Source organism: Gekko japonicus, unplaced genomic scaffold, assembly GCF_001447785.1.
Source record: "Gekko japonicus isolate JY-2015 unplaced genomic scaffold, Gekko_japonicus_V1.1 scaffold740, whole genome shotgun sequence".
Classification (NCBI taxonomy): domain Eukaryota; kingdom Metazoa; phylum Chordata; class Lepidosauria; order Squamata; family Gekkonidae; genus Gekko; species Gekko japonicus.
In genome coordinates this window covers 218,600-231,064 of record NW_015172576.1, presented here as the reverse complement: position 1 = coordinate 231,064, position 12,465 = coordinate 218,600, and positions in this window count along the sequence as shown.

Genomic DNA, 12,465 nt, shown 5'->3' with positions numbered 1-12,465 from the left:
AAGACTGCGCCATTTGAACTGCCTAGAAAACGTTGTGATGATTTTGACCCTCTGAGCAGCTTTATTATGCTGAGATCTAAACATCTGAAACCCCAAAGTGAAGAAACAAACAATGTGGTAGATATCCAAGATGAAGGTAGTTTTTGAGTTCTGCTCCAAGTATCATATTGACGAGGCTTTCGATGTTCTCTGTAGGCTGAGAAGCAAATACAGCCCCATAGAGAAATATGAACCGTTTGTTTGTTTAGGTGATTTATATCATACATTTTAGCATAAAGCTCTCACAGCAGCTTGCAAGACAAAAATATTAAAATAAAAACGGCGAAACCAAATAGACTTAACAACATGACAAAAACTAGCAGCAGAATTGGGTAGAAGGAGCTTAACTATTTAAAGCCTCACACATTTTGCCTAATGGTAACAAGGAGGGCACTAGATAAACATGCTAGTAAGAGAGATCCAGAGTCTTGGCATCACCACAGAAAAGTTCAAGCCTCCAGTAGTAGCCTGCCTGATTCACAGAGAAGGGCCTCAGCTGAAGATCTCAGCTGATGGCCCTTCTCTGTGGATCAGGGAGGTTACTACTGGAGGCTTGAACTTTTCTCAGCTGATGGGCAAATTCGGCTGATCTCAGCTGATGGGCGAATTCAGTTGGGAGAAGGTGGTCCTTTAGAACTGGATGACATTCACTGTATTTTTCAGTTCTATTCGTTCCAGCATTGGTTCCATCCTGAAAATATATTGTCAGGTTAATTCCAAGGGGAGATGTGTGTTTGTTGTTTTTGCTGCAGCAGACTAAGGGTCTTGTGGTACCTTAAAAATGAACAAATTGATTATGGCAGAAGCTTTTGGGAGCCAGAGCCCGCTTCAATCAAGTGCATATAGTGACACATAGGCAGAGATATATATGTATATTCAAAGCAACAAGCGGCAGAAGGGCACATGGCATGGGCCAAGGGGGAGTAGTACAAACAGAGATAAATTAAGGACCAGTGACTCAGGATATATAACTGTTATATTGCTTAGCACAGATGAAAACTAAATCCAGCCACAAGATCCAGTTAGAATGGGTGTAGATCATTTCCACCTGTTAACAAATCAGTGATGTAGGATGAATCTGAACAATGTATACAGGGCCTTTTTTGTAGACCACACCCAATAGCAGAAACTTATTAGCATATTAGGCCACACCCTGACAACACAGCTCATTAGCATACTAGGCCGTACCCCCATGTTACCAAAAGTGTGGTCATCCAGCCACACCCACCTTTCGCTTCTTATTCTGTTTACCTTGTTTGTCGTCAAAACCCAGGGCTTTTTTTGTAGCAGGAACTCCTTTGCATGTTAGGCCACACACCCCTAAAGTAGCCAATCCTAATGAGTTTCTGCTGTTGGGCGTGGCCTATTATGCTAATGAGTTCCTGCTGGGCGTGGCCAACTCGGGAGCCAGCTGGAACTCCGTTCCTGTGCGTTCCTGCCCAAAAATAGCCCTGAATGTACATAAATCCGTAAGAAGGGATAAGGGAGCTCCCGGGAGCCGCCGAAGGGAGCTAATTACCCCCAGCCTCTACTGAGTCCAAGGCTTGGATTCAACAGTGTGAAAGCCCCCCCCCCCCTGCAGTGTTCTGGAGATCAAGGGGAAACTAGGTGAAAATCCACAATTAGGATCTTCCACCATTTTTGAAAAAGCAACTTTACAACCTCAGGTGGCTGCTGTTTTGAAAACGAGAGAAAGGCTGGTGGAGGAGGTGGTCATTAACTTTCCGTATCTCTTCCATAAGGTAGAATAGTGCCCTCATGGCCAGGAACCCCCCTCTGTTCCCCGCATGGAGGGGAAAAGCCCTTTAAAGGATTAAAAAATGGAGACCTGCATGTAGCAGTGAGTTGCTTTGTGCTATTTGAAAGTGGAGCTTAGCTCTACCTCCCATCCCCATAATGGTGAAGGTGGAGTGTCCAGATCATACCTACCTGTAGCCAGACTACAGTTCCCCTTTTGAACTGGAGAAAAAACAGGTTTTGTTTTTCCATGGCACTAAAGGGAAAGCCCCAGAAACTCTTCAGGTCTTACTTCGTATGAACATGATACGTGGACAGTCCCCTTTGATCTGAGGGCTTCTTGCATTCCATGCAGGGGGAAATCTCCATGTAGAAACAGCTTAGGTTGTAACCTGTTATTACAGGGGAAGCCCATGTACAGCCTGTACACATAGGGTGGGATCCAGACTAAATTAGCAATTTCCACTGACTCCCCTTTCTCACTGCAGATCACCCCCAAGTCATTCCTCCGTGTCCCCTTTGCCCCCAGGAGCAGCATTTCATGGTGATCAGCGGGCTGTAGTGAGAGGCGGAAGGCAGGAAAGTTCAGTTCTGCAGGTAGAAAATTTCATCTGGGTCCAAGCCATAGGATTTTTGCTTTGCATATCACCTGTTCTGAGAAACCACACCCACGTCCCCACAGAATGAAAAAGGCTGTGCAGTTGTCATACCCGATCATCTAAATCAAGAGAGCGTGTTCAGTCCTGCACTGAAATGCCCTTGTTATTCATTCCAGGCACAATCTCATCTGTGCTGTAAGTGTCCCATTAGGTGTGGATAGCTTTCTGTTCATAGGAGGGAAGCTGATGAAAGAGGATGAGCTGAAGGGAATTCCATGCTCAAGAGGAGCGGGAAAGAAGGAGGGGGGGGGATTCAGCCAAGCAATGACTCATGCCCTGAGTATTTAAACTACAAGGCAGTGTACAGTCAAATGCCGCCCATGTTGTAATTTAATACATAAAATAGTTCTTTGTTTCATAGTTAAGCCATTGTCACAACATTGTATTTAAATGTGTAAAGCCCTTTTCTGAAATGTGGGCATCCCTAATGTTCTGTGATTACACCTAACACCTCTAACCCAAAGACAGGTTGTGACAAAGACAGGTTGTGACATCCAACAAGGTTGTGACATAGCAAGCAACAGCCAAGCGTAGACGTCCTAAATCAGGACTGTCCCAAGGCTTTGGTATGTTGTTTGTTGTTCAGTCACACAGTCGAGTCCGACTCTTCGCTACCCCATGGACCAGCTCCCGCCAGGCCTTCCTGTCTTCCACCTTCCTCTGAAGTTTGCTCAGTTTCATCTATGACACTGTCTAACCATCTCATCCTTTGCCGTCCCCGTCTTCTTTGACCTTCAGTCTTTCCCAGCATCAGGGTCTTCTCCAGTGAGTGCTCCCTTCTCATTTGGTGGCCAAAGTATTTGAGCTTCAGTTTCATTATCTGGCCTTCCAGGGAACAGTCAGGGTTGATTTCTTTGAGGATTGACTGATTGGATCTTCTTGCAGTCCAAGGGACTCTCAAGAGTCTTCTCCAGCACCATAGTTCAAAAGAATCTATTCTTCGGCGCTCGGCCTTCCTTATAGTCCAACTCTCGCAGCCATACATGACTACTGGGAATACCATTGCTTTGACCGTGCGGACTTTTGTTGGTAGGGTATGTAGTATGGGAATATTCAGGTGATACCCCTCACCGCCAGTGAATGAAGTCCAGAATGTCACTGCATCTTTCCTCATGCTCAGGGCTCAACTAGACAATATGGGTCACAGCATGAGTCGTTTTGGGAACACCCCAACCTGATCGTGTCTCACATGCCATCTAGCTGAGCCTTCAGAAGTTCCCTACTGTTGACTCCTACTTTGAATAGCAGGAACTCCCCAGCAGGGTCTGAGATGGAAAAAGATCTTCCCCAGCACCTGCTTTAACTGATTGTGCCAAGGGCTGAATCTGGGACCATCTGTATTTCAAGACATGTGGTCCACCACCGAGCCACTGCCCCTCGGTCTTTTGGGAAGGCTGGCTATGCCGAAGGGCAGACGTCAGGAGGGACTGGATCAGACCCATAATATTTAAGTACATAATTTTCAACCTGCTGCCCTTTGACGGTGCTCAGAATCTGCATTCTAAAGCATCCTATTTCATTTTGCCCACAGGCAGAGCCCACTCTGTCCTAGTTAGCAAGTGTGGATTTACATTCTCATCTGCATCCCTGTGGTCAGTGAAAGCCTGAAATATCTGCTTTCACCTCTTCCTTATAGGATTTTGGATCATAACCATTGTGTTTCAGCTTCAGGTCCAAGTTAACAGCCACAACCTCAACGCATTTAAATGGAAGCAATTTCTGTTAATCTCATCTTCAGTTATTAGTCAAGCTAACAGCCTGATTGTATGATCTGACCAGCTTATAAATACTTAGCGTGGAGTGTGGCAATTGTTGTGACCTTCCATATGCTTTATGGGGATTGCTGCAAGTTGCAACCATTTGTTCCCTAGACAAGAACATGGGAAATTGTGCTGAGTCATGTATCTAGTATGATACCTCAATATGGCATTAGTTAGAAGTCACAAGGAGTCAAGAGATGTCCTATAGCGCAGAGCTGCAGTCTGGCTCTTCCTTTTATAGGGCCATAATCCATCTGTCAAACCGAATATTTTGCTGCAATACAAGATCCATCCTCGTTCTCTCTTTCTGTTCCGTGGAGCCAACCTAAGACTCCTGTCAGTGCAGAAGTTGTAGTAATCCTGTCTTACAGCCTGTTCTTCAGCTGTAGTGACTACACAGCTGAGGAAAAACCCAGATATGTGTTGTGGAGAGAGGTGCTCATGTGCAGACTTCTCCTTGTGTTGAAATAAACATTTCCAGTGACATAGGTTGATAGTTATGCTCAATGTTCCCTCTAAGCTGAGTTAGTGTGAGCTAGCTCACAGTTCCTTAGCCTCCAGCTCACACATTTTTGTCATAGCTCAGGAAGGATGACTCCAAGGCAAACTGACTTATGCAGCAGCCAAATTGCCTGCTCACAACTTTAATGCCAGCAGCTCACAAAGCAGAATTTTTAGCTCACAAGACTCCACAACACAGAGGGAACATTGGTTATGCTACCTTAATTCAGACTGAAACAGAGTAAAATAAAATCAGAAGGGATGTTTATGGCATGATTAATATTTACGCTATCACTTTCTGGAGGAAAAAAATATTTGTAAGGCTTTGTCTATGGCGGGGTTCTGTGTTTTTTAAATTTCAACCAATGGGACGTTATATAAACTGACCGTTTTCGTTCTAAATATTCCATAGCAGAACATCTGTACTTAGGTGCTCTATTACCATCTAGTGAGTGGAAGCTACAACTGCACCTGCTATCTGTGTTGAATAAATGTATTAGATGATGAAATCTTACCCATGGCAGATGTTACACTGGATATAGAAAAAGTGAGGGGAGAGCCACTGAAAAAGAAGAGGTGTGAAGCTGAATGTAGGAACAGGGCTGCCATCTCTGGCTGGCCAATTCCAGCCTGGGGAGAGGAGCCTGTTCAGTAGCCCTGTGATTCCACAGAGTCTGCCCTAACAAGCTGCCATTGTATCCATGGGAACCGACCTCTGTAGTCTGGAGACCAACTGTAATTCAGGGAAACTCCAGGCCCTACCTGGAGGATGGCAACCCTTTTTATTATTATTATTAAATTTAGAAAAAACAGTTAAAAATAAGAAAGTAGATCCTGATGTTTACGCAGAGCAAACAGGGGGGTGTCAATTTTATGTGCTGCTGACGCTTCTAAGAGGGGCATCCATTTTTCTTGGAGATTGTCAGGAACGGGTTGATTTTCAGATTGAAGGATACTAGTGGAAACTTTGTCCTGTAGAAAAAAGTCCCACAATTTCAGATACCAATCACTCAGTTGTAACGTCTTCTTAGATTTCCAGTGAAATGCAATAACATTCCTAGCCGCCGCAAGACATAATTCTATTAGCTCTTTCATAGAGGATGGCAAACCGAGGTGGGAGTGAGATAGGGGAATATTTACCTTTTAAAAACTGTATCCACCATTCATGCTGAATCTGCTGGTCTTCAGTCTGCCATTTGGATGGCCAAAGGCCCACTGGCAGAGTGTTGGAAGTCCCTGCGCAGCTTGCCAGGCTTATTGAACCAGCTCGCCTTCCACCAGAAAAGGTACCAAAGATATAACTGATGGTGTAGATATCCTATTTTCTCACAAGATACGTATTTATTTATTTATCTATCAGATTTATACCCCGCCTTCCCAGCCGAAGCCAGCTCAGGGTGGCTTACATAAAAGAGTAAGAACACATTAATAACAATTTAACAATCTTAGAATCATCTAAAAACAGTGCAACGTTATAAGGTGCTATAAACTAAGTTATACTGATAGCAATCATATTATTAAGCGATGGCGGCCATCAGTCAGTAATGAATTCTGGTGATCGGCCCATAGATGTAATCCTTTATGTGGCTGGCACAGGCCGTTGTTAGTGGCTCCAGGGGGGGAGGGTTCTCTACCTTTCAACTATTGCCTTTTGTGCGAATCATTGTCAAATCTGTAATGGTGTATCAGAATTTTATAGTGAGAAATTGAATTGCTTGTCTTCTCCCATGACACTTGCGTTTTTGTTATTCTTAAGTTTTGAACGCTAAGGAGGAGAGCCCAACGTTCAAAAACCAAGGCAGTCCTGTTTCCCTTAACACTACAGTTTGTGTACAGGAAACGAAAGAAAATGAAATAACCTTCATCAAAATTATGCCATCAGGTATGCAATATTTTAAGCAACCTGCTAGTTCATAATTTCTCTTATGGATGGCACTAAACTGAATTCCAGAGAACTCTGGGGTTCCTTAGGAAAGTATCAGATGTTCAACAATTAGAAGGCCAATTGGGCAAGAGGGGATTCCCAGTTGCTGCAAATTCTTCTTTAGGTGCAGCCCACTTCATGACATCCCACAACTTTTGGGAGGAGTCCCCTGATTGACAGAAACAACTTGTGGAGAGCCGGAACAGACTGGAGGAGGCAGGAAAGCCCCATTCTCTGAGCAGATCACTCTGGAAAACACTAGTGTAAAACAGAATATTTGTATTTGAGAAATTCTTCTTGCCATTTATATGGACTATTGCTAGGCAGTTAGTGAAGGTTTTATTAATCACCCCAAAAAGAGCAATGGTGTTAAACTGTGGAGAAGTTCAGACAGAGAGTGAGATATCTGTCCAGTGATAAATATATCTCTGGTAGAACCAGAATGTGTTTTTACATGCAGCCCTTCCTAAGGTGGCTTATAAAAAGGTAGTGAGACATATGAATGCGTCTTCTAGTCCCCAGTTTTCAAACAAAAGTTCTCTGCAGATACTCAAGCCTGTGTGAGGAAGAGAGTTCAGAAATGCGCTTACCCTGCGCACTTAGTGCTGATCCATCGTGCCTTCAATAGCCATGCATTCGGTTATAACACTTGCGTGGAGGAAGAGCCCTGTGTTTGGGGTAGTCTTTACCAGGGGTCATTTAGTAGAAAAAGAGGTGCAGGAGCTCATTAGCATAACTCATTTGCATATGCCACACCCCCTGACATCACCGGAAGTGTGTCAGAAGGCAACACCCACCGCTCAGGCTCCACTGGACTGTTTTGGATTGCTAGCTATTGGGGGGGGGGAACATGCAGATCTGTCCTCACAGAGGAGGGAGAGCTTGTACCTGAATAAAACGTGGTCTTAAAGGTGCCACTGGACTGTTTTGGACCGGGGGGGCGGAGGGGGCTCTGCAACTTACCTGGCTGCTTCCTGGTCTGACTGAGGGCTGCTGGGAGCAGGGGGCGGGGCTTGTTGCATGTGGCCGCCCCCTCGGCTCTTTACTGCCGGAGCTCCACTCCTGTGCGCTCCTGCAGGAAATGACCCCTGGTCTTTACACCTGCAAATTGCTGGGCTCCATGCAAGTAGGCTCCTATGAAGATGTGATGGTCCAACATGCAAGCATTGAGGGCCGAGACAAGAGTGCTAGTTGTGAGTGCTAGGACAAATGTGATCACCATGCACAGGATTGTCTCAGCCTATGAACTGCATTGATTTACACTGTATAATCCACTTTGAGTCTCAGTGAGAAAGGCAGGCTATAAATAAAATAAAATTGAAAATTGATTGCATACCGCTAAACTGCCTGTGTCTGGAGGTGTAAGGTATAGCTTTGCATGACCACAAAATTGAACTGAAATCCCATTTTATATGATAGTAGCATTGGATGTCTTTGTTTTTGGAAAAAAGATAACCCTGACGCCACCTACGGTTCATATATAATGAGCCGCTGGTTTAGAAACCTATTTCTTAAACACTAAAACAAAAGAAGTGTGCCATCTCATTCTTGTGCTGTAGGATATTAAAATATGTTTCATTTTTACTCCAGCCAGTTTGGTGTAGTGGTTAAGTGCGCGGACTCTAATCTGGGAGAACTGGGTTTGATTCCCCACTCCTCCACTTGCACCTGGCTGGATGACCTTGGGCAAGCCGTAGTTCTGATAAGAGCTGTTCTTGAAAAAGAGCAGTTTCTGTCAAGAGCTCTCTCAGCCCCACCTACCTCACAGGGTGTCTGTTGTGGGGAGGGGAAGGGAAAGGAGTTTTTAAGCTGCTCTGAGACACCTTTGGGCAGTGAAGGGCGGGGTGTAAATCCAATCTCTTCTCTTCTTCTATTTGAAATACGTATAGCCTGATTTTCTCCCAGAGAGAAAGGAGAATGCAGTTTAACTGATATATATTTAATCATTTGTTGCATCTTTTGACTTCTTTCCCCTTGTTTCTGTGAACCCAGAAAGTCAATTACAGGCATATCATATCCTTGAAGCAACAGTGGCTCCTGTTTTAAAAGAGCTCAGTAGTTTTGGCATGCATAACTGGAGGTTTACCGCCCTTAATTTTGATGACACCAGATTTTTCTTGAAACAGCAAGAGAAAGTGATCAGTGATGCTTTTAAACAAGGTGTGATGGGTAAGGATAGATTCATATTTCTAACTATTGTGCATTGTTTATCATGTTATCAGTAAAGTACCTTTTGTTCCAGAATATAAATTTAGTAGCATATTTTTGGCATCATCCTTTCATGCACAGCAGAGAGTGTGTAACTTTCCTGGTTAGCACCATTCCAAGGGCTGTTTCCCAGACTAGCTACATAAGATCCTTTAAAATCAGGTATCAGGTATTTGCAGTGCCTTCCTAAACAGAGTGAATTACACCCTTCTAAAACCAGTGAAGTCATTGGCTGTAGAAGGGAGTATGTGTGGGCCAGTAGATAATGCATCTGACTATGGATCAAGAAGATTGTAGGGTTGACTCCTGCCTGGCTTGGCCATCTTTTATTTTTTGTTTTTAAGACCTGAGCGAGGCTATTAACGATAGGATATTTTGGAGGTCATTAATTCATAAGGTCTCCATAAGTTAGAAGTGACTTGCTGGCACATAACACACACGCATACAAACAAGTGTGCTTAGAACGTCACTATGTATCTTGGATCTTCTATGTGCAAAGCTTCCTATGGGGCCCAACTCCAATTTAAAGGACCTTATGTGGCACAGTCTGTGGCCAATATTCTTCCAGCCAGAGTACAAAAGAATCTGACTTGATATAAGGCAGCTTCATATGTTTATATAGCTGTGGTCAGAAGTAGAGAAAGGACTAGAAGAACCATTCATCTGAATTCTTGGTGCTGATTCAGACTTAAACCCACTCACAGAGCTGTGTCATCAAGACGAAATGCTGGATCCTACCAACTTTTCCACTGGCAAAAGAAGGGAGATGGGTCCTTTTTGGCCACTGAAAAGGCTATGCTGGAGCCTGGAAGGTCATGGAACTTGTGTGAACAAAAGCTACATACAATGGGTGCTACAGTGAGGAAAGAGGAGTTGGGCAAGATTGAGTAAAAATGCTGGTGGGAACAAACATTATGGTAAATCATGATGTCCACATGTATACTCATTAGGGTGCAAGCCCTACCACTCCACACGGCCAAGTGTGAAGCCTTCGTCCATCCACAGCTCTTCCATTGGAGGAAGTCTCCATAGGCTGGAGGCTACAGTGAGGAAAGAGGAGTTGGGCAAGATTGAGTAAAAATGCTGGTGGGAACAAACATTATGGTAAATCACGATGTCCACATGTATACTTATTAGGGTGCAAGCCCTACCACTCCACACAGCCAAGTGTGAATCCTTCGTCCATCCACAGCTCTTTCATTGGAGGAAGTCTCCATAGGCTGGAGGAAGGATTCACACTTGGCTAAGTGAAATCTTTAGGAGCTGCAGTGGCTCAAGTGGTTAAGATGCTGAACTGCAGGCTGTGGAAGGTCGGTAGTTCAGCAGTTCGAGACCCGAGTGTGCCGCATGACGGAGTGAGCTCCCGTCTTTAGTTCCAGCTCCTGCCAACCTAGCAGTTTGAAAGCAAGAAATTGCAAGTAGATAAATAGTTACCACTTCAGTGGGAAGGTAACGGCGTTCCGTGCACCTTGGTGTTTGTCATGCTGGCCACATGACCACGGAAATGTCTTCGGACAGCGCTGGCTCTTGGGCTTTGAAACAGAGATGAGCACCGCAACCCTAGAGTCGGATTTGACTGGCTTTCGAGCAAGGGAGCCTTTACCTAAGTGAAATTTTACCAGCCAATATTTGTTATTGAGTGCATATTATTTTTCTTTGGTTTTTGTGATAGGTGCAACAGATGACAAGGCTATTGCCCTATTCAAACATGCTGCTGTTCTGCATTTGGTGGTAACAGTTCGAGACCTCTTATTAACATGTAGCTTGACTACAGCATTAGGTTAGTTTTATAAATAAATTTATTTCTTCTTTTATTTGATTAATTATTGCACGCAACCTGAAAACACTACTGTAAGTTGGGGACACATCACAAAATCATGAACATGTTTGAATATTTCTATAGTTTTTATTCTTAGATTACACGTAGATGCATCCTGACATCAGCTTAATTCTTCTTTGTTACTCTTCTTCTGAAATATTATAGCTTATCATACAAATAACTGTGAAAGGTACAATGGCCATGAAAGTAATTGAAAGGCAGAGTATATATTCTTATTGACTTATTCAGTATCGGCACCCTATAAATTTATCCTATGAAATATATTTAGTCCCCTTCCAATTATAAATATACTCACGTTTTAAAAATTGTACTTTACAGTGCTTGCAAAATATCAGCTAAAATGCTTGAGGGTCATTCAGTTCAGAACATGCATTGCTCAAAGCTATTACTGAATTCAGAAATACCCACATTTTTCTTGACACTGTAAAGTTCATGCAGAGATTGAAGAAGAAAGCTTTGAAAAAACATATTTTGAACCCTGAAGCTCAGCATAACAGCAATGCACCATTTAACAACCCCAGTAGCAAATCTTTTGCCAGCTAGCAGGAAGCTAAAACAGTTGACGGGCTAGGGGAGATATATTCATGTATTAGATTGATCTCAGTGCCGAGTACAGAAGAATCCTAAACTGTTATATACTTCTAAATCCATGAAAGTCATTGGCCTTAGAAAGGCATAACTCTGCTTAGGATGGCCCTGTTAGTGTGCCACCCCCAAAATGAAACATAAATTCATATCTGAGTTAATTAGTGAAGAAGGAAAGAAAAGTTTCCACTCTGGTGTTAATGCCAGTGAAAATGTTTTAAAGCATTTATTTCATGATTGCCAATGTCTGTTTTTAATAGGCTATTTGTCCAAGGCGAAAGACAGGTATAAGGACTTTGTAGGTTCTAGCCTGGATCATCTTTGCCGACTGTTGACAATTGTGCAGCTGGCCTGGCAGAAGAAGCTTGAAGCCAGTCCCAAGACAACAGAGCTTCAACATCAGATGGTCAAGTGGATGCAGAGTAAAACAAATGAGCAAAGTAAGGTAAATAACATATGAAGGAACAGGGCTGCCAAGAGAGGGAGACTGGGGGGACAAAAAAATTGGGGGTGGTGGTGTTATGTCTTAAGTTAATAAAGCAATGTTTAGCTTAAGCATAAGTTCTAGTAAAATAAGCAGTGTTTGAATTAAAGAACTGGCCAATCAGAGAAGCATATGTTTTCGGCGGGAACCACTCTCATAGGTTCCAAGCCCTATATTTCTATTGGTTGTTATCTGTTTGTTGGGTGTGGTTTACCCCTGTTCAAATCGTATATAAGTCAGCCTGGTTCTATGCTGTTTTGTCTTGTGTTGTTATGAGCTGAATAAACATTAATCACTTCTTTAAGAGCTGCTTCGATCTCAGTTCATAATGGGGGGGGGGGGGCAAGTTAGCTGGGGGGCCCCTGAAGCCAGCCCCATGCTGCATTCACTCAGTGATTTCCCCCCCCAAAAACCCTAATGCAGTTCTGACTGCAGCCACTAGGGGTGCAGGAAAGGCAGAGCCTTTCTGCAAAGTTTACAACAAGGCTGAGGGAAACCATTTCCTGATCAGATCCTGCTAAACCCATCAGCCAAGCCACCACTGGAGCAAGGCAAGACCAGCCAGGACAAGCTAGTCAATGCCACGATGCAGACTCCTCACATGGGCATTAACTATGGTTCCCCCTTTCTTTAGTTTCACCCAGCTCCTGTACAGCCAGATCTTGCCAAGGGGTAGAGTGTGGTAGCAACCCCCCCCATTGTCTTTTCCTGCATTTCCCTAACTCTTT